The sequence below is a fragment of the Podarcis erhardii genome, assembly GCF_964252035.2.
Source record: "Podarcis erhardii genome assembly, chromosome: 9".
Classification (NCBI taxonomy): Eukaryota; Metazoa; Chordata; class Lepidosauria; order Squamata; family Lacertidae; genus Podarcis; species Podarcis erhardii.
This window is the reverse complement of record NC_138512.1, coordinates 40,632,201-40,659,782: the sequence shown is the minus strand read 5'-3', so window position 1 is coordinate 40,659,782 and position 27,582 is coordinate 40,632,201. Positions and strand designations below refer to the sequence as shown.

Sequence of the window (27,582 nt, the reverse complement as noted above, 5' to 3'; positions counted from 1 at the left end):
TCTTATGCACTTTCCTTATGCATATTTTCCTCAGTCCATGGTCCATTGGTCATCTATAAAAGAACCAACGCACTAACCAGAATTAAGATTAAGCTCGGGATTAAGAGCTCTCCCCAGAATGTAACTAACATGTAGCCTAGTCCTCAAGAGGGTATGCCATAATAAATCTGCTAGTCTGTTAAGGTGGTAAAAGACTTTGTGTTGTTTTTGCTCCCCTCTGGAAGCTATTATCAAACAGGATAGTAAGGCTATCCTCCCAACCTCACAATCGTTATGCAGGCATACATCACAATGCAAATACACTGATAATCAATTCTTGGTTGATTGGGGCGGGGCAGAGGTGACAGAAAAATAAGAGGGATGTGTGAAAAAATCAGTATGCAGAATCTAGAAAATTAATAGGGAATAATAGGATGTAGCAGGGCCTGGGAGAGAGAAAAATATAGGAGCATGCATGGAATGTTACGAAATAATACAAACCAAGAGGAAGAGCTAAATGGTCTAAACCATCACGTTACTTGCTGTACTGCAGATTCAACTGATCTACAAAGGCCACTGTCCAATGCACATTTAAGAGGGATCAAATCCCACTGAATTTATTTCTAAATGAGTAGGAACAAAACTGAGCACTGACAAAAACATAGGTGCAGACTGTGGGTTCTTTCGTACATGTATGTGTATCACTCAATTACTAATTCAGATGCTACACATTCAGATTGTTTAGAATTATAAGACTGAGGCTAACCTCCATCTCAGGCTATTCTTTCCCTTCTTCTGTTATGTTTTTGAGTTTCTAAGTCCCACTGAGTTCAATGGCACTGTCTCCAAGGTATGTGAGTATATGACTGCTGCCTTAAATAGTCAAAGGGCAACGTAATGAGATTTTTTTTTTTTAATGGCATGAACTTTTGGAAACTCATCAGATGCACAGTAGTCACTTAAGAATGATGCATACCCAGAGTGCAAGGGGGGACAGATTCCTCCAAAATAAATAACAAAAGGAAGATCAAACAATTCAAGAGAAACAGCATTAGGTGTATCATAGCAATATGCAGCAGTTCACAAATTAATACATAACTTATTCAAATTAATACAAGGGCTAATCAGTGTGAATATCAAACATGCCTGTAAGCTACTGGTGATAAACGGATATTGCATGATTGAATCCTGTACACATACTTAAAACAGAGACAATTATGTTTGGGAGTGTACTAGTCATTTCCAGAGTTTGTTTAGACCAAGGTTCACAATGTCAATTTTCCCTCTGAACCTTTTCTGTTGGAATATGGCAAAAAATAATATTTATTATGCAAGACTGAAATTCTCTTCCTATGGTTCCTGAGCATTATTAATTTTAATGTCAGATTTGTGTCATAGTGAGACGTTTCATTTTTTTGTTCGCAGGATACCTGCCCACTAGCATGACTGCTTCATTCATCTAATGAAATGGACTCTTGGTCCACAAAAGCTTGACACAAAAAACTTTTAAGGTGCCAGAAGACTGTTTCTATTGCAACAGACTAACTTGGCTTTCCCCTACAGAAGTTATGAAGTAGTTTCATTGCATAGGAGGACAGTCAGAATTTCAGATAAAGTGGTACCTCGAGTTACATAGGCTTCAGGTTACATACGCTTCAGGTTACAGACTCCGCTAACCCAGAAATAGTACCTCGGGTTAAGAACTTTGCTTCAGGATGAGAACAGAAATCGTGCTCCGGCAGCATGGCAGCAGCAGGAGGCCCCATTAGCTAAAGTGGTGCTTCAGGTTAAGAACAGTTTCAGGTTAAGAACCAACCTCCGGAACGAATTAAGTACTTAACCCGAGGTACCACTGCACACCAGAATGGTATTTACATGAACGTACAGCAACAGGAAGCAAATGTTGGACACACCACATGAATTTCAATAAGAGTTCTGATGGCGAAGCTATAGATAATACATTGAAGTTTGGACTGCAAGAACATTAACACTACTAAAATGCTGGATTTGTTTTATTGACAAGAGTTCAGCCACCTGTTTAATGCTTCACAGAAATGCCATACTTCTATACCAGAAATTGAATAATAATTAAATTAGCCATTTAAATGGCAGTTTGTGAACAACTGAGCTTTTTTTTTTTTTTACTGACTACAAAGAATAGCACTACAACACAGAGGATACCATTCCTGCAACATCCAAGCAGTAAGCAGATCCAGTAGAAATCCAGGTTTAGATGACCACTCAGGGATGCTTCCTATAAGGTACTGTATTTTTAAACTCCTGAAGTTTAGCAGCTGGCTTTGTGCAAGACACTACTCTCGGCATAAGGTACCTCACACACTTATGCAACTAAAATACTAGTTGCAGCTTTGAAAGAATACAAGGATGCAAAAGTAACAAATGCATTCCTTTTTTAAATGCTGTTTTTTCAACAACAAAAAGTCATATGAACACAAACTAAATCAAATTAGTTCTAATTTACACCAATTTCCTGCTTATTCACACTTTCATACCCACAATACTAAGTCTCTTGCCATCCACTTCAACTACAAATCAAACCTTAATCAAAGATAAATTCTCCAACTTAGTTTCACTTTAAATAGTAGTAGTTTCTGGGCCTTTTTTTACCCCCAAAGAGGCAACTTTTGCTTCCAGGCCTTTCCCATCTCACTGCATATGCTGTTCTTGGCATGCTTCCAGCTTTGCTCTAAAAGCAGTCTTGGCTATATTTTTCCCTCCAGCGAAGTGCTTGGACAGCTCTGGATTTTCCCTTTTCTGAAAAAAGGAGGGGGGAAATGGCCTATAAATACAATTTGTCTTGCCTTCTATAAAGGCAAGAGGAAACATTAAAGAAAATACATAGCTAAAAATAAATCTTGAATACCTGTAAAAGTAATGGCAGAGTGAGAAAGTGCCTCACATTGTCCTGAGTTGTAAAAAGAACAGAAGTAAGCCACTAAGCATGCCACAAATACACACAGGCTAAATAATAATAAAAAGTAGAAGAGACTTATCCACACATTCAGGAAACAGGATAAAACTGTTTTTGAAAGAAACCGGAGGCCTTTCTCTTGGGCATGGTTGGCCAAACAATTCCAAAGAAAGATAGAACCTTTTTTATGTATGCAACTACAGCAGCAAGAATCCTCCTGGCAAAGTATTGGAAGACGCAAGAACTACCTACTCTGGAAGAATGGCAGACCAAGGTGACTGAATTTATGGGGTTGGCGGAGATGACCGGCAGAATTCGAGACCAGAGGAGAAAGTCGGTGGAAGAGGACTGGGAAAAATTTAAAATTTATCTTAAGGACGTTTGTAATATTATGGAATGCTAAGATGTCAAGGGATTAGACACAAGGAATTACAGTTGTAAAATTTGAGCTTGATAAACTTTAATAAGAATTATATTTAAGAATTGGATGAAAGAATGCTAAAAAAATTGATAAAATAAGGATGCAGCGAAGGGGAGGTTTGGGGAAGTCAGGTTATATTTTTTGTTTGTATTTTTGTTTGTTGAAAATTAATAAAAATTATTTTTTTAAAAAAAAAATAAAACTGTTTTTGAAACACATAGTGAGTAGTGGATCATGTCTGCACCACACTTGGTCTCCACAAGTCTGACAACATCTAAATGGCACATATTTCCCTCTGTGTATTTTCAGGAATATATTTGTAGAAATTCACTCAAAAGCAGATGTCGTATCAAATACAAGGACGCCTGGGGCAGAGAAAGAGGGATCCTCCTTCCCACACATTGATTAGGAAGAGTTTTCTGAACGCAGGACAACACCTAGGGCTTCACACATTGCGGCTGGGTGAATAGCAAAGTAAAGAACAACATATGGATACAGTTTTTAGAGCTAAAATATTTTTTAAATCTCCCTGAGATTTAACTGAAGAGTAGTTACATCAGGCTAGACAAATGGTCCATGTAACTGGGTAAGTAGCACAGAGTGATTGCAAAAGAAGGTTTAGACCGTAACAATGAATATGCAGAAACACCACAGCTGTATTTCATCGCTTTGTAACATATTCAATACCTCCTCATTAAGTCTTGAGAAATGGAAGAGATTCAATCTCATCAGGAAATACAGAACAATAATTAGTAAGCATAAAAAGAAAACAAACTATTAGCTGTAGAAAACACCTATCTTAGGTCACATAACAGAAAAGGCCTTAATATTTCACAAGTAGACTAAAAAAATGGCACACCAAATTTCATCATTATTACACATAAGAGGTCAAGCTCTCTTCTTAACCCCAGACTTCTGCACAGAGCCAGACTGGGGCTACAATCTAACACAAAAGCCCACTAAAGTCAGTAGACTTAAGTGTATCTAGCTCTGGAATGGATTGTGACCAATAAATTTGGTTTCAAATCATGCCATTTAAAGGTGTTTCACGTTTTTGTTCTAGGAAAGCATTGGGGGTTACATGTGGCCTCCCATGAGTTGCTGGCTTCCCCCTGCCATGATCCCTGATCAATGTGCATGCCAGGACTGATAGGAATAGGAGTCCAACAAAGAAGTCCATGGGTTCCCCATCCCTGTTTTTGGAATAAGCCTAAGGAGCAGTAGTGAAACCATTGTTCCCCATAAAACTTTTCTCACAATGAGCTGTAATATAAGAACAACTGTACAATGAGGCAGTGACGTAGGTTTGCTGGAAAGCTTGGATTAGGGTAATTTGTATCAGAAAATTTTGTTTGGATTTTTAAAAATGTGTGATGCCCTAGAGTAATCCAATTAAGCCTGTTTATTTTACTTGTACTTAGTAACCAAAGCTAAAAATATTGAAAATGCCAACCTTAGCTGATATTTATTTAAAACTTGCATCCTTTCTTTGTTACTAAAGCTAACGCTATTCTAGGCTGCATCAACATGTATAGTATAATGTCCCAATCAAGGGAAGTCATAGTACAGCTCTAGTCTGCCTTGGAAAGACCACAACTGGAGAACTGCGTCCAGTTCTGGGCGCCACAGTTTAAGAAGGATATTAACAAGTAGAGTATGAACAAGATAATAAAGGGTCTGTAAACCAAGTTTGATGTGGAATGGTTGGGGAGTTGAGTATGTTTAGCCTGGTAAAGGAGGTAGGATACCCATCTTCAAATAGCTAAAGGGCTGTCGCATGGAGGATAGAGCAAGCTTGTTTAGTCCTGCTCTGGAGGGTGGCACCCAGACCAATAGATTCAAGTTACAAGAAAAGAGATTCTGTCTAAACATCAGAAGGAACTTTCTGACAGTAAGAGTTGTATGACAGAGGAACAGACTTCTACAAGAACTTCCTTGGAGCTTTAAAGCAGAGGTTGGGTGGGTCATCTGCCAGGTATGATTTAGTCAAGAATCCTGCACTGCAGGGGGTTGGACTAGATGACCCTCAGGGTAGCTTCCAGCTTTACAATTCTATGATTCTATGAATTTATGAAATGGGAAATGTCCCATTAAAAAATTAAAACTTGTACACCCCACAACCATGTAGTGAAGACTTTGAAAACAACCTGACTTTGCTTAGTTACCCCTGTAATATTTGATTACATGAAGTGCAGTCCTCAGCATCCCTCAGAAGCAAGCCCTACTGGTTTCAGTGGTACATGTGCTTGGGGCTGCAGTCCTAGATCACAAGATTGCTCACCATTCTTGAACTTCTCATTAAGGAAGAGATGCTAAGCTTCCAAGGATCTCCAATAAACTCCATGAAATCAAAACACATACTTGGGTAGTGTAATCCATCACCTTATCTCCTACAAATCCTTTACTGCGTGACAATAATGATATTTTCATTGATCAAGAAAGCTAAGTAGTTGTTTTCAAAGAACTTCCCACATTATCTCAAAATTATTCTTAAGTTGGAACAATTATTTTAGAATCCAAAACTTTATCCAAATACAATGTTTTCAATTAGGTTTTCCATTAGTACATTTATCACAGATTAATGCCATCTACCATTATATTGCCACTCATCGAGTTCGATGATGGCTGTTGTTTACTTTTCTAAAAATTTAGTTATCTTCCTTTTGCTACTTTACGTCTAGTACTACTTTCAGTATCACTTCTGTTTAGGAATTTACTACATACAAGTATACTCAGCAAATTTACAGGGAAGGGGGAATATTTTTTTAAAGGGTTTTAACCAGAGACAAAGAAGAGCATTTTACTCTCCTGCTACATATCCATTCAATATATATCACTACTTTATAAGAGACTCTGAAGTCAGCTAAGGTTTCCAAATATTCTGCCTGCATTAAGAATGCAGCTGAAAGGGGCTTTTCTTCCTGATACTCCTACCAAGATCTAAAGGCTACTGTATGGCTGAGCAGCAGAACTGAGAGTGGTTAGGATCCTTCTTCACAGCTCCTTTTCTCGCACTGCAACCTGAAGTATCACAAAATGAGAACATGAACCATACCACAAAAAGGAATGGTGAAAGGGATCTGTCAACAGCAAATCAATATGAAACCTTGACAGAGGAACAAAATTGATGCTGTAGAATTCATTCCTTAAAGACTCTGAAGGCAAGATTTCCAAGCCTAAACAATTGAAAAGACTACCTGAATCTCTTCTACCTGGAGTCTCTGGTCTACAAAAGTACAGTAATATACTTACTGCTTATACCTGTCTCAATTCAGACGCTAGAAGAATGGTCTCATCGAAAACCTGAACTCCTAGAATCTATTATGTCTTCAACAATGCAAGTTTAAAAAGCAGAGCAATGTTGTAAAGCTAAGCACTCTATAGAAAGTTTTTGAAATGGGATAGACAGCCAGCTAGACAACCTCATTTTGCCCCATTTATGCATATGTGATATAGTGCAGCCTTTAATTACATGATTACATATTACTTTAGCTATACAACTCCTACATTGTTCAACATTCAGGATAGGCAGTGTTTATAAACATATCTGCATATTAGTGAGGCTGTTTTAGGACACCTCCCTTGTTTGCTGTAGAAGCAGACATTCAGAAACAGTAAGCAGAAACTACAAAGCTTCATACTTTAAGCAGATGAATGTCACTTCAGAAAACACACAGAAACCACACAAACAGATATGTGAATTGAGTTTAAAAGATAGTGAAAGTTATCCAGCTAAGTCATACTCAGAGTAGACCCCATTAATGCAAAGATAAGCCAAACCTTGACCTAGTGTGTGAATAAGCAAATGTGCAGGCTCACAGAGAAAAGACAGCAGCTGCTCCTGCCCTCCTTCCCAGGACCTGCGTCAACCCAAGTCTAAACTGTGGTTTGGTTCAGCATTACTTCCAAATCTGGGCTCATGCCTTGCCTTGCCTCTAAGGTTTGCTCTTCATTTTCTGCTCAAGGTTTCTCTGGACAAGACAAGCCATGAATCTGGGTTCAAACACAACAAACAGATGGACAGATCCATGCAGAAAGTAGTTTACATAGCAAATTCCTGAAGTGATTCAGCAGTTTTAATCATGCCAAAACAAGTCACTCTTTTTTTGCTATTTATGATGTTGGGCTTAAAGTTGCCAAAATTATATGGTGAGCTATTCACACAAACTGCTTGCTATGTGAAGCTGCCTCCATATGGCTGAGCTTTTAGTTACATGGATAGTCAAAATCAGCCATATGAAATGGCAACCATTTCAGAGGCTCTTTCAAGTAACATCATTGTGGAATCTATAACCTGTGAAGCAGCTCTTAACCACTGAGTGGTAGCTGCAAATGTGGTTGTACCCTGTTACAATCCCCATTCTTCAATCACTTACAAAATATGAATGTCAGATTGGGCACAAAAGGGGAGAAAAGTCAAGAAGAAACCTGTGTACTTCTCCACAAATAGTTATATTGTAAACAGACTATTCTGACAGTTGCCTAACCAAATATTAAGCTGTGTGACATTACCTTCCATAATTAAGGCTGCTGTAGCAGGTGTATTTTGTAGGTTCTTGCAAAAAAAAAAAAAGTGGCACAATAAACACGTTACTCTTCAAGCTACCACTGAACTCTTGTTCTTGCCACAAAAGGCCAACACTGCTACTCTTCTTGAACATACTGAGAAGGTAATTGCTCAACCCATCCAAAATGTAACTGGGGTGAAACTGTTTGGTTGACAACACTCATACTTAGCCTTAATCCAGAATCAAGAAGATGAAAGACAAAGTGCAAGTCAATGGATGAGGTAGCTTCTGAGAGGGAAAAATCTAGAAAGGAAGCAGCAAAAAAACAGTAACGAGAAGGCATGGCAAAGAACTGACAGAAATTACTTGGAAAGGCCAGAATTTAATGGCTCTTTTGAAATCTCAAAGAATGTAGAAACATGTCATCATCACCATCTCCTAGTAGCAATGGCTTCTTGTCAACCACAAATATCAGAAGGTAGGATGAATGGGCAGAGCACAAGATGACACAAATGACAAAGGCTACATTCCACATTAGTCGTATTCAAAGCAGGCTCATTGAAATTAATGAATATGACTAACTTAGGTCCATTAATTTCATGAAGTCTCCTCTAAGTAAAATTCAGTTGCCTATAACCAACCAACAGTCTTTTGAAAGAAAGGTTCATTACCTTACTCAGCTTTTTCTTGTGGCATGAACAGGTTTTGATACTAGAAAGACACAAATGAAAAGAAGGGGATATGCTAGCCTAAGTAGACCATAAAGAACAAAAGCCATTTTTAACTTAAGATGTTCTAAGAAAAGTGTAAGACTGTGAGCTAACCAATTCTAGGTCAAAAATAAATATGCACCAAGTATGTTCCCTTAGATGTGTCATTTATTTTAATAGAATTTACTTTCAGGGAAGTGCTTTTTTGGCACCATAATCTAAGACTGAAGTTAAGCACATCAGCAGAAGTGCTACTAAAACACAGATAAACGGAATGAGATGATCCACCAGGTTGTTATATTGTATGTTTTGAAGAGGTGAACTAGAGTACAAAATCTAACAAATGGTACAAGTCCAGAATAGCATTAGCACCTTTAAAACTGTACTGTCCACTACACTTCCTCAGGAACTTAAGAAACCTGTTTTACTAGTAGTTATTTTTAAACAAAGAGTTTGCACAATACAATTACATAGTGAGACAGTGTGCAAAACATAAGCATTAGTGTAGCTCTTTAAAAGTGGCAGAAAATATTCAAAAGTGATACTTCACTGGCTTTACTATATTGAAATGATTGATACAGCAAGAGGACAAGTAAAAGAATATGGCTAGGAGGTTAAGGGACATGGATAGAGAATGAACCATACTTGATCAAAAACAGGAAAAAACCAAGTGAACAACAGTTCTCCATTCGAAAAACACATTGGAAGATATGTAAATGAAAAAAGCAATGCCAACTGCAGACACGAAAAGAAGAGAAAGAAAAATAGTGGAAACATTAAATGAGCTAAGACCTAATGCATAAAACAAATCAACAACAATTATTTTAAAGTGTGTGATCTCATGTTAGTGTCTTTGAAGTTACATTTAACATTAAAGCTGCAATCTATACAAACTGACCTTGAAGTAAGTCCTGTTTAATTCAATGGGACTTATTTCAGAGCAGAATTTTATTTAATTTTTATTATTTCTTAAGAATGCTTGTTGCCAGCCCCCTTCAGCTCAATGGAGGCCAGTGTGGGGAACAAAATACATATCACATAAAACACAATGGACCATGCAAACAAATTAAAACAATAAAACAAATTAAAACCACACACCAGAGTTACATACCATCCATTAACTGAAACACTAACACCCCAGTCCTAACCATTTCTACTCAGAAGTCAGTCTTATTAAATTCAACTGGGCTTACTCCCAAATAAACGGGGATAGGATTGCAATCTTAGGCTACAATCCTAACCCAAACTATGAGGGAATAAGCAGCTCCACTGAATGTAACAAGACTTACAAAGTTTGTTCTTGGTGCCAAAATGATAGAAGTGATGGCACCAACTGCACTTTCAAGAGGAGGGCATTCCACAAGTGGGGTGGCAGTGCAGGAAAACCTCTCCAGTGGTATGCAGAGAAGGGCATCCTCTGAATATAGGCAGGATGATATAGGGCTGGGGTGGAGAACCTGTGACCCTCAAGATATTATTAGACTACAAATCCCATCAGCCCTAGCTGGTATGAGATGATGAGAGTTGTAGTCCAGCAACTCTTGGCAGGCCACAGTTCCCCATCTCTGATATATGGGAGAGATATTCCTTCAGTTATTCGAGTCACAAGTCACTTAGCACCAGCATCTTGAATTCGGCCCAGAATAAAATGGGCAACCAATGTAACTCCTTCACAGGATAGCACTCTAAGTAATTTTAAAAAGCAAGTTACACTAATTATTAAAACATGGTCACATCAATTTCCATTTATGCTCTGTGTTCTGATATAAAAATGGCAACTGCACGGAGCAATACAAATCATGTTTACTCAGAAGTAAATTCTACTAAATTCCACTAGCAAACCAATCCTAACCCTAGTCATGAAGCAGCACAGCAGGTTGTGACAGCAATGCTGCATCTTTAGCCCCACTGCTCATGCAGGCAGGAGCAAAAGGAAGGGAAGGGGGACTCTGTTCCATGCTATGCCTGGCTAGAGATGATGCAAGGATTGGGCCAAATAAGGCCCAATGTCATCAGGTGACTCTAGTGCAACCAATTCTGCAGGTGACTGTCTATGCAAATCCCCCCAATGTTACTTTTAGTGGAGTTGATTAGATTATTTATACCTTGCCCATCTGGTTTCCCCAGCCACTCTGGGCGGATTACAGCATATCGAAAAACATAATAAAAACATCAAGCATTAAAAGCCTCCCAATACAGGGCTGCCTTCAGATGTCTTCTAAAAGTTGTGTAATTCTTTATCTCCTTGACATATGAAGGGAGGGTGTTCCACAGGGGGGGGGGGGGAGCCACTACCAGGAAGGCCCTTGGTTGTTCTCCAGACACCATAAGGCTAGAACTCCCATCAACTTTAGCCAGCATGGCCAATGGTTAGTGATGATATAATTTGTTAGTTCTTAGTTCAACAACATCTGCAGAGCCACAAGTTCCCTACCCCTCATTTAGGATTTCAGAATATCAACCCAATCCATGTTTATTTTGAAGTCCTCACAGAGTTCCATAGTACCAAATAAATGCTGTAACAATGCAATCCTATGAATGTTTACTCAAAAGTATGTTGTGCTGTATTCAACAGTCACATAACGAAAGATATGGCAAGCCAAACATTCCAATACTTGCACCAACCCACTGGTGGATAACAATATGGAGCTAAAGTTTATGCACGTGTGTTGACCATAGTGAGTCTTCTGGTACAATTCCTACTATTAAACAGAGAGAGAGAGACAGATGAAAATTATGCAGCATACTCTTGAACATCAAGATGATTTTCAAAATATGGACAGAGTGGGTTTCTTAAATAAAATGTAACTCATATATAGTTATAAACTTAAGGCAGCACACACATTTAAACTGCATTAAAACTAACTTAAGATAATTTCTGATATAACTTTGCAGTGCAAGGTGCTATTGCATATTAAAAATGTACAGAGTGTATTCAAATCTCAGACTTTTCAAGTGCTCAAGACCAATTGAGGCTGAATGAATCCTACCCTTGCCCTGCTTATCTTCAGACCATCCAAACAGGAAGATACACCCAGTACCTCACAGTAGTCAACATCAAGTCCCTGTAAGAAAAACAGGCATATACCTGGTGGAGGGACCAAAAGTATGCAAAACTACTTTTTGTGGCTGGTAAGGGAGGGGGGCCGCGGGAGAGGGGGTGAAAAAGAGAGAAAGAGTCTTAACACTTGGAGCAAACACGATGTCCGAAGTCGTCCCTTGATTGGCTCTCTCCAGCCCTTCTCTTTTCATTAAGCTACCCAACAAAGCCATTTAAAGCTCCCCTCGAGATGCACCCATCGTTTCCGCCTGACCCCGATGGAGAGATTTCTCGGCCACGGCTAAGAGGGAGGGTCAGTTAGCGCAGCAGACCGTGCAGAGCGCCCGGCAACGTGAGGCGCATATAAAACGAGGGGCAGCGGCGGCGGCGGCAGCGGCTGCTGCCCTTCACACCCCACCAAGTGCCGCGCGGGGCACAGCCGAAGCATCCCATTCCCTTTTCCCATCCTTCCCGCTCCCCGCCCCCTTTCCCTTGTTCCAACCGGGAGGAGCGGAGGAGGAGGAGGAGGAGGAGAGAGGGTCGGCATCCACGTGCACCGTCCGCGGAGCCCGGTGGTGGGATGCTGCAGCGGATCGGAGCGACAAACCCACCGCAACTTCCGTCCCACCGGTTGTTACTCACTTCGGGAGGGAGAGTGGAGCGAGAGGGAGGGAGGTCGATCAGCGGAGCCGGGCTGGGTTTCCTGCCGTGACCGTAGCAGACGTGGGGCCGAGAGGACAGCGTGGCCGCCGGGACCACCGCTGCTTCTTCGCCCGCGGCGTGGCGGGCCGGTGTGGGCTGGGCAGCAAGTTCGACGCGGAGGAGGAGGAGGAGAGTCGGCTCGGGGGTCTCGGAGGCGCACAGCTGGAAGGTGCAGGACGGGTCCTCGCCGGCTCCGGGGGATCCTCAGTCGCAGCAGCAGCAGCAGCGAGCCCCGGGTCGCTTCACATGGAGCCGCCGGCGCCTCCACCTCCTCCAGCACAGCGCTGCCCGCCGCTTCCCCCCGGGGCCGGCGCGGCCACCCCCGGCCTTGGAGGGGGAGGCGGCGAGTGGGTCGGGCCGCGGCCCCAGCCCGGCTCTGGCTCTCATACACTCTCTCCGGGGGTCGCTGCCGCCGAGGGCGCTGCTAGGGCCCCAGCCAGGCAGAGGCAGCGCGGAAGCGGAGCCGGACGGCCAGGCTCAGCGCCGCTCCCGCCCCGCTCCCAGGCATGTGGGTGACTGAGTCTCCGCGCTGGGTCCGGGCGCTCCGCCGAGGGCGGCGGCGGGAGTGTGAGGAGGAGAAGGAGAAGGGAGCGGGGCAAACGAGGAGCCGCTTCTGTTTCAGGAGGGGGAGAGGGGGCAGAGGCTCGCGCGCGCAGCCACGGGACGGTCCGGCTGCCTAGTCGCGCTCGGGAGCCGCTTGTTTTCTGTCCCTCACGCGAGCGCACACAGTCAGCGCTGAGGAGGAGGGAGGAGGAAAAGAAGGGACGGCCCGTCGACGGCGGCGCGGGAAGATGACACCAGCCGTAGCCTGGCAACAGCAACCCCCCCTTCACCCGCCGCCGCCGCCTCCTCCCGGTGCGAAGTAATGACGTAGAGGGGTTGCTACGCAGGGTTGGCTAGGGGCGGGGTGCTGATGCTGCGGAACGGTGTCGTCCGGGACACTGGGGTGAGTCGAGGAGGAAAAGACGCCTCGCTCTGCGCAGCCGCAAACTTCGCGGGCGGGGTGGAGTGGGGAGATTAACCTCTTCGGCGCCGGACAATCCCTGGATATTTGAGAGGAGTAGGCTGATAGAAGGCAACGCGACCGTGAGGGACCCTCAGGGACGGCCTGTTGCCGAGATGGTCCCGAGGCTCGTGCATTTAGCTGCCAGGGCGGAGACATGCTCGATGCAAGGCAGCACCTTTAACTCTGGTGTCGCGGGGCTCCGAGCTGGATGCAAAATCCCTCTTCAGTTGTGAAGCTTCCCTGTGTGATTCGTCAGCAGCTGTCAGTCTCTGCTACCTCACAGGGCTGTTGTGAATATAAAAGCATCGGAAGGAAGGGAGTTGGCCACCGAGGCAAAGCTTCTCCCTTATTACCCTCTCCCCACTCCACTGAGAGTGCTTCACTTTGCAAACACTTATAAAATATATGTTCTGGGTATGCAAGGCTGATGATCTGTGTTGGTCCCACGGTTAGCCACCCAATTTCCAAGTGAAGTGATCGTGTTGCCCGTCTTGAGGCTCACCTGGGCTTGCAATGCCTTGCATTGTACTGTATGGTAGAAGTGCAATCGAGCACTATGCAGCCCGGAGGTACACACATGTAATGATCGGCTATTTTTTAATAATAATAATAATATGGAAGAAATTTATTGGACTACTGTGGCAAAGCACATGCCTGGTTAACCTGAGGAAACTAGCTCACCGCATTTGAATAATGAGGTATCTCCCTGCCCATCACTCTGTAAAAATTACAAAATCTAATGAAACTTCAAAGCTTACTAATTTTTTGCAAGAGGGTGTGAAGAAAAGATAGAACATCCTGAGGAATTGGCAGTGCTAGTACAAATGTTATGCATCTGAAAGGTCCCAATTCTGACATCTCCAAATTAAGATTCAGGAAGAGAAATACCTCAGACTGAGAGCTGCTGCCAACCAGAGCAGACTATATTGGTCTAGAATAGCCAGATAATCTGACCCAATATGACAGTTTTGTTCATAATTCCTGCAGAAATGCCCACCCCACTTCCACCGTAAGGCAACTTACAAACTATCTTGTTCTAAGGGAAGTCAAGAAAAGACAGAACAGCCTGTGCATAACCCAGCTAAAGAGAGCAACACAAAAAGCATATATTGAAGCTGTCAGTTAGCCCGTGACAAGCATGGGAGGCAGCTATTGCAAACAAATGTGAAGCCCACTTGTATTTGTATTCTCAGCATTTTTATTGTATTTTGCCTCAGGCACGCTTTTTAGCAGAGGGCAATTCAAAAAAGCAATCAATAAATAATGTGTTGTCTGCCTCTTAAGGATTTGTAAACTTCAGAGATGCTAATTCAAAACCCTGATTTAAAATAATAAATAATAAGTGTATTCCATCTACCTAATTTCAGGAGATTTGGAAGCATAGAGTCAGGGACAGTGGTGAAACTAGAGTGATCACTGAATTCTATTCAAAATAGAAAATAATGCCAACTCAGAACATATCAGGGATACAGACATTATGCAAACTAAATATTTAATTAGCAGGCTGCATTGCATTATATTCAACAGTTTGTTTGCCTCTATGAGATGAAAATGTGGCCTTTTTATATACATCTATATGACAGCACTTTAGAAATAGATAGATGAGGAAGGGAGTAGGTAGCATGAAGATTTCATAAGGAGTTACAGTACATTTCAAGATGGTTTGATGTGTTGCATTTGCTGCAAGGCATGGAACTGCATTTCTATTGAGACAATCATTCTCAGAAGCCCTTGTGAGATAAGGCAGGTTGTAGCAACCAGGAAATGGTTCTCTGTGGTCTTTTGGAAGCTGTCCCTTATCTAGGAAGTCTGTCTTCCAGTTGCAAATATCGTATGGCCCAATTTAACCATGGCTGTCCACTGGCAAGTAGATCCTACCTACTCGGTGCTGTGCACACCTGGTATCTTATTTCAACTAGGCTCTCAGCTGCTCTACATGTAGTGTTAGCAACAGCAGCCACCTGAGCTATGGACCCCTATCATGGTAACAGCATAGTTGCAGGTGAGGCAACTGGGTTTAGCAATGGCATGCACACCACACAGTAAATTCTCCTTGCTCATTTGATGCCACATGTGCTTAGTGGTGAGAGCTAGGAAACAGCTCTCACCTTTGTCTCTAGCCCGCCGGAGATCATCAACCAGTGCGACCAAGGCAGTTTCAGTCCCGTGATGAGGCCTGAATCCCGACTGGAAGGGATCCAAATGGTCCGCTTCTTCCAGGCGTGCCTGGAGTTGTTCAGCAACCACTCGCTCAATCACCTTGCCCAAGAATGGAAGATTTGAGACTGGGTGATAGTTGGCCATCGTGGCCGCATCTAAAGATGTTTTTTTAAGAAGCGGTTTAATAACCGCCTCTTTCAGCGGATCTGAGAAGGCTCCCTCACGGAGGAAAGCATTCACCACCCCACGAAGCCCATCGCCCAGCCCTTCCCGGCTAGCTTTTATAAGCCAGGATGGGCAAGGATCAAGGAGACAGGTGGTTGGTTTCACTCGTCCAAGCAGCCTGCCCACATCCTCGGAGGTAACAGATTGGAATTGATCCCACGCAATTTGACTAGACAGGACTCTAGCACTCTCCCGCCCCGGCCCTGCTCCCACGGTGGCGTCTACCTCTTCCCGAATCTGAGCGACTTTATCTGCAAAAAACTTTGCAAAATCATTGCAGGAGATCATGTGGCCTGTACTGGGCCCCGATGTAGCAGGTGGTTCCGCTGCTGCTGTTTTCTGCAGATGCAATAGAGGCGGTGAAGAAAGTCTTCTTCGCCGCCACTACCGCCACTTGGTAGGCTCGACATTGAGCTCTAACCTGTGTCCGGTCAGCTTCAGAAAGGGTCATCCGCCACCGGCACTCTAGCCGTCTCAACGATTGTTTCATTGCCCTCAGATCCATGGAAAACCACGGGGCTGTCCAGGCTCCATGCAATCAGAGAGGGCGCTTCGGAGCCAAACAGTCAATAGCCCTGGTTAACTCCACATTCCAGCGGGCCACCAGGGAATCAGCTGAAAGGCCATCAACATGGGATAAAGCATCCCCTACCACTCTCTGGAAACCATTTGGATCCATTAAGTGGCGGGGGCGGACCATCCGAATCGGTCCCATCTCCCTGCAGAGGGGAAGGGTCGCGGAGAAGTCAAGTTGCACCAGAAAGTGGTCTGACCATGGCACTTCTTTCGTTTCCCTTTTACTTAGTGTCAGATCACCAACATCCATAGAGGTAAACACCAGGTCCAAGGCATGGGTTGGGCCAAACTTATTCAGGGAGAGCCCCATGGAGGCCATGCTTTCCACGAAGTCCCGAGCGGCCCCTTGTAAGGTTGTGTCGGCATGGATATTAAAATCCCCTAGGACAACCAAACTAGGTGTCTCCAGGAGAACATCCGCCACGACCTGAAGCAGCTCGGGCAGGGAATCCTTGGTGCAGCGGGGAGGTCAGTACACCAAAAGGAATCCTGTACTGCCCCTATTGCCCAACTTCCAGAACATGCACTCAGTGAACTGGGTCTTCCCAATAGGACGCCTGGTGCAAACTAATGACTTCCTAAAAATCATTGCAACCCCCCCTCCCTGCCCACAAGGCCTGGGTTGCTGTGCATAAAAGAAACCTGGTGGACAAGCAGCAGCAAGAACAGGCCCATCTGCTTCATCCAACCAAGTCTCTGTTAGACATGCCAGGTCAAATCCTCCATCCATGATCAAGTCATGGATAGCAGTGGTCTTATGAATCATTGACCTGGCATTGCACAGCAGCACCTTCAGGTCATGTGGGTATCCCTTGCTGATTCTAGTATCCGTCCGGTCAGGACCAGACCCGGAGGCAGGGATAGTCCTCAGACAACGACTAAACCTGCCTCCTCTGTAATGACATGGCTTGGTCATAGCGTAACTCCTCCTCCTACCCGTGATCACTGAGATCGGTTGTCCCAGCGCATCCCCCTCTGTGGAACATGCCCCAGCCATTTTGTTGGCTGGGACCCACTCCCCAGCAGCCCTGACCCCTCCCCTTAAGAACAAAATAAGACCTTAAAACAAAAACAAAAACAAAAACAAAAAGAAACCCCAGAAAACAAAAAAAACAATACAAATCAAAACTGTAAAAATTACAAATCCATCAAAATCAAACAAATTCCCAACTAAACATCCATCCCACCCCCATCCCCATCCCCGCATATACAAAAAAAAGGGAGGGAAAGGAAAATTTCAAAACATTTTAAAAAGAACTCTGCACCCCTCCAAATCCCCCTGGGCCGCAGCAGCAGTGACAGCAACTGTCCCTGTGAGGCTTCAGGCCCCGCCAAGGCCAGGTGGTAAGCAGCAAGAGCAGGGCCGTCAGACACTCACACAGGAGAGTCCTCCTGGGCAGCAGAGCACAGCAGTCCTTGCGAGGCTTCAGGCCCCGCCCTGGGCCAGTGGTAAGTGGCAGGAAGGAGCAGGGCCCTCAGACACTCACACAGGAGCGTCCTCCTGGGCAGCAGAGCACAGCAGCAACAAGCAACAGCAATCGCCTGCCCACAGCTCTCATTAAGTAAATTGATATTCAGCTTTTCATCTACAATCTTAGAACTGTCTCATTGGTCTACACTGAAATGATGTAATATTTTAACAGTCCTTCAATAGCATTTCTATATTATATGACTTCCGGGCACATTTTGCATCCCTGTTCATGTTTGCCAGGGGCAGAAACAGTTGCCGGTCATGTGCCCCAAATATTTCCTGCTGCCCAAGTCACTCCCCCAGTAATGGTATATTTATACACAGCACAAATTAAATCCTTGCTCCCCTAATGATGGTCCTTGCCACGCCTTCACTCATCCAAATTTGTCCTTCTGGAGGTGACCCTAGGCGACTGTTTCCCCACCTTAGTTACATTACTTCATTGTAATGTAGTTAGACTCTCTTGGCTATCCTGCTCAACTTGTATATTTGTGATGAAATAGGTATTACAAAAACACCATCATGCTTCCATTTCCTGAAACTAAGCATATAAAAGCAGGAAGAAAAGTGAAAAATCTCTATCCTCAGGAAACAGGAATATGAGAGGCTACTTACCATTTATATAATTTATTTCAAGTGTTCAAAGTGCTTCACATACACTATTTCTGTGATTATTACAACAACACTTTAAGGTAGGCCAGTAATGTTATATCTATATGCCAGTTGTGGGGAGGGGCTGGTAAAAGGGATAAAGCTGAGAAAATAGTAACTTACATAAGGCTATTGGGAAGTCTGTAGCTGGGATGTAAAGATTATGAGCCAACAACTTTCTAGTTCATTCATTTGGCCATTACGCTCCAGAAGCTGTCATTAGAAGGTCCAGTTCTCTGTTCTATATTGCCTCAGCTTCAATTTAGCACAGAACAGTCCCCACTTGCAAATAGGCGAAATTGTTTGCTGCTTGTTGATTGGTCTTCCGAGTGTATTGGCCATATGCCTTCATTGCCAATCTATTTGTGGCGAAGTTATGTGATAGCGTACTCGTTTCTTTCCCATTATTGAGGCATCTAATCATAAGCCTGCATTTTTATCAAAGCTTCTATATGTTTAATCAGGGCTTGCATTTTAAAATAAGCTTAAAGATTTTCAAATGTTTCATGCCAGGCAAAAGACCAGCTGCCTAAAAGGCCTTGGCAATGTTTTTCCTCCTAGGAAAGGGGCCCCCTGATTTATAGCAGAAAACAATTCTCAAAGTCATAAAAAAAGGGAGTTACAGACCTGACCTTGCATGTTGCAAAGTACTAAATTAAGGGTGGATAAATGGGTAAAATAACACCATTTGCCTCCCAGTAAAATGAGCCATATCTTCTTCCTAAGGTTGAAAGGCCAAGAGCAATGGAGAAGCATCTAGCTGGCTGTGAAAGGAGGGGTGTAAACTGAAGAGGCTTCTTTTAAAGCTGTTTTTTACTGAGTTCCTTTTTTACTTTACAAAGGCCTTATTCCTTTTAAAAGGCTACCTATGATAATGTATGAAATATATTAGCTTAAATATATTGGCTTAAATGTAATTATGCAAAGGATTTAAGAAATGCTAGATTCTTATTTCATAGAGTCATATTGCAATAGGAGACCAGAGGGGCAAATGAGCCCAGCCTCCTGCCAGACAGGAGACGCCATCGAGCACTCCTGATATATAGTTGTCAGGCCTTTTTGTTTAGAAACCATCAAATGAAGGAGATCTTTCAATGTTGATGTGAACTCAAGATCCTTGACATCTGTTGAAGATAAAAATTTAAGATTAACCATCTGTTTTAGAAGGCAATAGGGCAAGGAGGGCAAGAGGTGAGCTGGTAATTAAGATTCCTTGTTGAGACATATGTAAGATATATTACTACTTATTTGTCATTTATAGATGTAACAATATATAGCTCTTTGTGTTCCATAAAAGGGCGAGGAAATGGGTGTATCTCTTGTGATTGGTTCTAGCAAACAGCCAATAGGAATTTCAACCAGGCTGATTGGACAGAGGCAGCCACAGGAGGAGCAAGGGGGTTGGATTAAGGAAATATAAGTGCTGGCCAGAATGGCAGGAGGCAGGCCAGAGCTTGGTAACCATGTACCACTGAGCCTCTCATTTATTTGTCTGACAAATAAATTACTATTTTAATTTCTCTATTGCTGCGTTGAATATTTCATTCCAGCTAAGCGTTAACCACAAGCAGGGTGCTACATTATGAGGTCATAACGTGGGATAATATTGCAGTCGTTCCCCTCTATGGATACCACTTGCTCAGGATAGCCATTGGACACTTACTAAACCCTTTACAGACCTTGTAGTTAGAAGTGTCTACCTCAAATACCTGAGAACTTCCAAGCTGAATAAAACCAACCAGTCACTGCGGTCTCAGTAAACTTGCTGTTTCTACTGCCTACCTGGGACTACAGAAAGGGCCGATTCTCAAGCATTGGGGGGGGGGATTCTGCAAGGGACATGTGTGGGCATTGAGTATATTCTTCATTGTGTGCAAGTTCTGCTCATAAAAGCGTGGTTGTGATAAGTAAAGTGGGATGCCTAGTGACTGGTAGTAGAGGTGTCACTGCTGGCTGTAACACTGTGGCTGATGGTGCTGCCTTGCATGTTGTGTGGGTTTAATGCAGGGTGTGTGCTGGAAATGTGTCTCATCAGGGTGAGTTCATTGACACCCTCTATGTGCCAGGCATCCTCTTTCGCACAGTCTGTGGAAAGGGTTTCCAATAGGTCTGGTGAGTGTGAGTATTAGAGCAAGTGTTGTTTTCATGCCTTTTAAAAAAATTGTTTTGCATTTAATGGTTTTCCCCTCCCAGGCTGAGTGTACATTGGATACAGTGGCTGTTCCACCAGAATAGCGGCATCTAGTCCAGGTGTATAAGATTGTGATATAAGTTCTTCATTATGGATATGAAGAGGTCGCAAAACCTCCTTTCACACAGATCAACATTTCAAACTCTAATATTTAGATTCAGAAACATGATTTTATATATATATATATATATATATATATATATATATATATGGCTTTAAACATTGATTGCACTCCTGAGAAATTAAGCTATAAATCACAAGTACGTTGTAAGTGCCTAAATTATTTTTCAACACTCGCAACGTACTAGCTATTAACCATATTTTAAGGTGAACAGTTTATGATTCTTAATAAATCTATCCATAAACCAATAAATAGTACATAGCTCCATCCTATGAAGGTTGATTCAAAAGTCTTGCTGAGTTCAGCTGGACTTGCTTCTGAGTAAGTATGGCCAGGATTAATTATAGATACAAAGTCTTTTTAGTTTTAGATGCCAGGTGAAAACTTGAAGTTTTGCTTTTTTGTATCAGGTATTTGGAAAAACATACCCAGAAGACATATTTTTCTCTAAATAGATTATTTTTATTGCATTGATTTTGATATTTGATTACCTTTTGTTTTGTATATTATATCTTTTTCTTATGATCTGCCCTGGGGTCTTTGGATGAAGGGTGGGCTATGAGTTTTAAAACCAGATAAATATGTTCATGCAGAAGCAAATCCTACTGAGTTCAACAGGGCTTGCTTTCTGGTAAGTGAATTTAAGATTGTGGTCACTGCCATTTAGCAGAAGAAATGCAGATCAATCTATGGGGATGGTTTTACTGTTGAAGCAGTTTGCAACAAAATCACAGAAGGGTCCTTTGCTGAAATGTCTTTTTAATGAACTGCTTGACTTCATACCAAACAAGACTTAATATTTCATATCCTCAAAATGAAAATATGTTGACTTGGAAACATCTTGCCACTAAACAGCACCCAGCCCAATGCTAATTTTGCCAGATGTATTTGTGCCAATGGCTGTATAATATTGGTATTGTCTAATAAGCTCCAACGCATGAACTTTATCTTCATTTTGCAGACTGCTTGGCAATGTCTGAACCTGTTACTGTTCAATTAACATACTAAAAAGGTTTGCTCAAAGGTGTTACGTGGTCTATTAACAATTCAACAGGGGAAATAGCTGTATACCGGAAGTTTCTTTCTGAGGCTAACTAGTGGAGAAACATTTATGACCATTTTGCTTGCAGGGGTGAAAGGGACAATGTAAGGAAAGGAAGGAAATTGAAGTTCTGGTATTCACAGCATTCCTTGTTGAAGAGAAATAAACATCCCTTGTGTAACTGATAACACCTTCACATCAAAGCAGCGAGATAGTGTGCTATATTCTTTTTCACATGGCTGTAAGCAGAGTAATCAAATTTAAAACAATAAGAATTTTCTTCTCAATGCCAGAGTCTCTGCCCCCCTATTTGCATGTTCAGGCCCAGAGACCTCCCCCCTAAATAAAGTCACACTTGACTCAAATTTTAGTTTTGGTTTTTGGCAGAATTTAGGCCACAACTTTATTGATTACAGAAGGTGAGTGGTTGCATAGGTTCTGGTTCAACTAGCTCCCTGCACCCCAGGGCATCAGCATAGGTCAGCCAAGGGTGTACACCTGGGTAGGCGAAAAGCTGGGAACAGACTATGTTCACCACCCAGATGCCCCCCTGGACTCAGGCACAGGCACAACCCCCTCTTGGGGGTTGACCAAACCAGCTGAGTCCCTGGATTCCTTCAACGGAATACCCTTCACTTAGGGATGGCGAGACCATTCTCCCATACCTATCACCTGAACCAGTGCCTATCTGCCACACGAGCACCCGCGCTCACCGGCAACCACTCACATCTGTAACCAATCCCTTAACCCGGCTGACACGGAGGTCAGCCACAAATCATTCCCAGTTACAGACAGATGAACCCCATCAAGCCTGCAAAGGGACGCATCACGGAAAGTAATGCCCGGGTGACGAATCACCGTCCCACCCAAGGCCAGAACCTTCTTGGCCACTGAGCTCTGGACGTGCCTCCTGGCCCTCCCAGTGGCAGCTGGGCAGCGGCTACCACGCCACACATGTCGCTGCAACAGCTGTGACCAAAAAATTTAGAGTCCAGGAAGAGCTGCCTTCAACTCTTCCAAGTCCTCCTGCGTGTGGGTCCGCAGGCTCAAGCTGGGAGCTTCTGGCAAATTGTTCTTGCCCAGCTGCACCACCATCGCCTCAGGAGTGCCTTCCGCAGACACCTTCGCCCACACCATCGGGAGAAGCTCCTCCCAACGCATTCCTCATCTGGAAACCCAGGAGACGCACACGTGGTCGAGGAGTCCGAGCCTGCATCCGAATCCAGACTCCACCGCCCTCCTGCCAGCCCAGTGGACAATGCTGTGCCCGACTATCCAGACATGCAGGGTAGGCAGACCTAGGATTGAACAAAACAACATTAACAACTGCACCTCAGTGCTGCATCCAAACATAACCCCTGTATGCATCAGATTTCCAGCGGCCCAGAACCTTAATCCTGTCAATGGACAGGCCCCAGTGCGCAGCAGTTGTAGCTGCCCCAATGCGGAAAGAATGAGGTGCAAACTCACTGGCCAGCAGGCCACACGCTGCAAGCACCTTACACATTACTGCAGCAAATTGATGCCTCTTTAACAGGGACCCATCCTTGTTTACCAGGAAGGGACCATCCCCAGGCGGGCGAAGTGACAAATATCTCTTGGCATCTTCCACTGGACAAGGGCTGGGCTTACCAGTGGCAGGCAGCCTCATCAAGGCGCCTCTGCCAAACTGGTTCATTTTAGAATTTCGAATTATGAGCACCAGCTCAGCAACAGAAAGCTGAACATCCTGCAAAAGCAAGCTCCTTGGAGCCCTTCCCTGTGCTGACTCCAGCACCACTTTGCCCACACACAGTGCACCAAAAAAGGCTATCAAAAAAGCTGCCACAAAGAGTCTAAGCTCACAAGTCGACCAGCAGACAAGTCTTAACTTGCTGTGCACCGAGAATAAAATGTCAAATGTGATCGGCCTCCTACCTGGCGACTTTGGTGGCTGCAACCTGGCCCAACCCTCAAGAGCCTTGCATACTACAAACTTTGCACAAGGGTCTCTAGAATAAAGGGATTTACAGAAAAATGAAATGGCAGATGACTGAATTCTGATGGACTTTACAACACGACCCATATACCGCAGGTGAGCCAAATGCTGTAAATACTGCCCCGCTAGAAAGAAGGGAAGGAGAAGGAAGGGGGAAGAGTACAACTTAAAAAGGGGAACAATAAAAAAGAATTACTGAAAAAAAGGAAGAATAATGGAAAGAAATCACCAAGACGATCCATCAAAGGTAAGTCTCTTTGGCTGCACAGAGGACATGCTGTTAGCTTGTTCCAAATGCATGAGCCGAAAGCGGAAGCTCTGGGTCAGGTGCCTAGGTATATATAGGTCCCTTGATCCATTTAGACTGTGCCCCATTGGCCAGATTGAACCCAACATCGAGGGACCTACCAATTGGGTGTTGTGGCTGACCAGTCTTACCCATCCACAACACAGGTGGTCGGTCTCCAGGTCTCACCGCAACACGTGCCCTCTTTTAGGGAGGACACGATTTACCACACACACCAGTTCAACAGATTAGCACAGACTATCAGAAGAGTTGGTAGAAATTTTTCAAAGATTAAGCAAGCATTCAGAGCTGACACCTAGCTTTTCTTCCTGCCTGTCTTTTGCTATTTACTACTGCATTTATTCTCCATCTGAATGTCTTTCATTAAAGGCATCTTGAAAGGAATGTCTAAGTTAATACATTATTTTCCCCACCACATTTTTATACCAAATTTAACCCAATTTATACTCCATCCTGAGCTATTTAAAAATAGGATGGGATACAAATACAGTGGTACCTTGGGTTAAGAACTTAATTCGTTCTGGAGATCTGTTCTTAACCTGAAACTGTTCTTAAACCTGAGGTACCACTTTAGCTAATGGGACCTCCCGCTGCCGCGTAATTTCTGTTCTCATCTTGATGCAAAGTTCTTAACCCGAGGTACTATTTCTGGGTTAGCGGAGTCTGTAACCTGAAGCGTCTGTAACCCTAGGTACCACTGTATGGTCATTATTCAATAAAGGGAACAGTTGCATAAAAGGGACACTTTCCCTGTCTGTGCATCTTTTAATTAATAGTTTATTAATGCTCTCAAAACACACACATACAAACACACACACACACACAGCCTTTTCTTTCCCCCTGTGGTAAATTCATGGGTCGAATAACCACAATTTTTATGAGTAATAGAGAGTCAGGAAGAAACTAGAGATAAATGATGAGAAATAGAAAGGGAGGAAGTTGATGCTGCTGATTTTTGCTGTAATTCATAACTGCACTATGTTCGCCCCAATATATCTCATTAAAGGCTTCTAGGTTTGTAGGCCAGATGTGTTTGTATTTGTAAAGTGTCCCTCCAGTGGTATGGTAAGGTAATTTTAGAATCTTAATGACCTTACTGAGAGGGGTGCCCAGGGAGAGGGCTCTTTTGTTATCCCTGTGTATTATGTCACCCATTTCAAAATGTGTTAAGTCAGTCCTGTGGCATTTGGGCATCCTCCTGCTCATTCTGCAGAATGCAGCAGGCCCTGGACAAGTCCTGCACTGACAGCACCAGTCCCTCTTCTGCAAGACACAACAGGCATTGCATCACCAGCTCCAACTTAGTGCTGTGTTTTTCATCAAATACTGGTATGCATGTGTCCTAGATTTCCATCCTCTAAGAATCAGTCCCTTGGCTGCTAGAAGATTCCTTTGGAGCCACCACTGGCCCCTCTTCACACCCAAAAAACCATAGAGGTATAGCTCAATACAGCTATTCTGCCAGGTCCTTCACAAGGAGTTTTGGTAGCATAATTGACAATGGAGTCAATCTCAAATCAAAATTAGGACATTACTGAGGAGCTCCATTTCAGGCGATGCACCAAGAATCATATATCTTCAACATTGCAAGTGTGTTAATGTGCTCAGTCTTTTCCCATATCCAACCCACAGAAAGATTTCTGGTAAATGACACATAATTTTGTCCAGCGATCACAAAGTGAAAAGTCTGAAGGCCTCCTTCTGTTGACTCCTTGAGGCCCGATGTTCTAGCTCATCACACCATAATTGCTTCAGAGATTCTATGAAGACCTAAGCTGCTCATATAAGTGATTTATATACATCTACATTAAGATCATAGAGACCTTAAGCACTGGCAAAACTAGGGTTTTGCTCATTGCTCTGACACTGCTCAAGTTTCTGGGAAAACTGAGGTTGGAACCAGATTTTACACTGGCAAACATAGGATTCCATCTCCTTCGCAAAGACAACAGAAAGACAGAGGTAGCAGGTGATCATATATTGTCTCCTGCAAATGTTCTCCCAGTACTAAGACCATGTTTCTTCCAGCCAGGAATATTTCTGGAAAGTAATGATTTAAAACTGTCAAGGACGCACTTCTAGGCGAGATTTGTTGGGAGCAGGAAATATTAATCACCACCACTCAGCCACCATTCTCCCTGCAAGCATTCCTGTCACGCTGCATTGGTGTTCCAAAAGAAATATGCAATACCTAGTTGTCCTAAGTAATGAATAGATGCTGGAGCTGTAAATACTCCCACTTTCTCACACCAGGGCCTAAAACCCCTCACACTGCTATATGAAGTCCATGAAATCACCTGTTGTGTACATCACCTCGGGCACTTTTGAAGTGCCAGCTTTAATCCAAACACTGACCTTCAGCCAATATTCAGGTCAAGGTGTTTCCCCTGCAGGTATGGTTTCTTCATGCAAGTAACTAGACTAAGTTTATCTGCTATGCACCAGCAAGCCTGTCTGGTTGTTTTGACAGTAGGCTCCCTTCACCTCTGAGATCTAGTCAACATGTGCTTAGTAACAGAGTTATATCCTGTAAAAAAGGTATTAAGGATAAGGGCACTGAACAGATGAGGGGCAAGCTAGGTGTGATAGGCAGTCTCTTTTCCCTGACTGTTTGACTTAATGAAAAACAGCCTTGGGCAGCTGCAAGTTTAAGGAAAAGGAAGGAGCTGCTTAACCCATTCTTCCCTTCCATTTGCTGACTCAAAATCACACACTCACCAGTTGCTAGGGATTTAAAAGTGAACCTGCCTAATTTGCACCTTCAGAACCAGAGCAGAGCTAGTGTTTGACATTCACACTGCTCCAGATTTTGCAGTGCAGTTCTCTAAGCAAGTAATGTGTGCACAAAACCACCAATATTCCATACAAAATACCATACAAATATACTTTAAATTAGGGGAAATTGCATGCAAAAAGGTGTCTATTAGAATCAATTTGAACTAAAATGATAGTGGAATTTCATTAGGGGAAAAAGGGGAGAAATGCAAACTGATGTTGAAATGTGGAAAATAAACTCAAGATTTCAAAAATTAGGATCCGAAAGAAACTAAAATTGACAGGTTGGCTCGTTCCTACCAGTTGCTTGCCCACCTGTTAGAGAAAGAAATGGGGTCTCCATATATTTTTCCCTCCAGGGAGAAAGGGAACTTGGGGATGCAAAAAAATAAAAATTAAAAGGGGGTTGAGCAGCTATGCCCCCTACTCTTCTGCCTTTCGAAGTCTGTTTTTTTCATATAAAAAGAAGAAACAATCATTAAAAGAAGAAAGCCACGCTGTTTAAAAATAATAATAGTAATAATAAACTATGTTCCAGAAAGGCAGTGTGTCCTGCATCAGAATGTTTTGCCCTTATGGTGGTGAAAGGAGTTCCGATTTTCCTTCACTTAAATTCAGTTTCCTACAATACAGTATTGATAGGCTTGCAATTGCATATGGTGCAGTTAAATACAGCTGTATCTTGGAAGTTGAACGGAATCCATTCCAGAAGTTCACTTGACTTCCAAAACATTCAGAAACCAAAGCGTGGCCTCTGATTTGCTGCAGTAAGCTCCTGCAGCCAATC

At 43.2% G+C, this 27,582-nt stretch overlaps 1 protein-coding gene across 1 annotated transcript in view; it reads right to left on the bottom strand.

Annotated features, from left to right (window-relative positions):
* FBXW7 (F-box and WD repeat domain containing 7) overlaps positions 1–13,080 on the bottom strand; it is a 120,100-nt gene extending 107,020 nt beyond the window's left edge. The window contains exon 1 of the mRNA XM_081875327.1: positions 12,233–13,080. The gene's annotated coding sequence lies outside the window, so the exon portion shown is untranslated. The remainder of the gene's footprint in view (positions 1–12,232) is intronic.
* Positions 13,081–27,582: the final 14,502 nt, after the last annotated feature.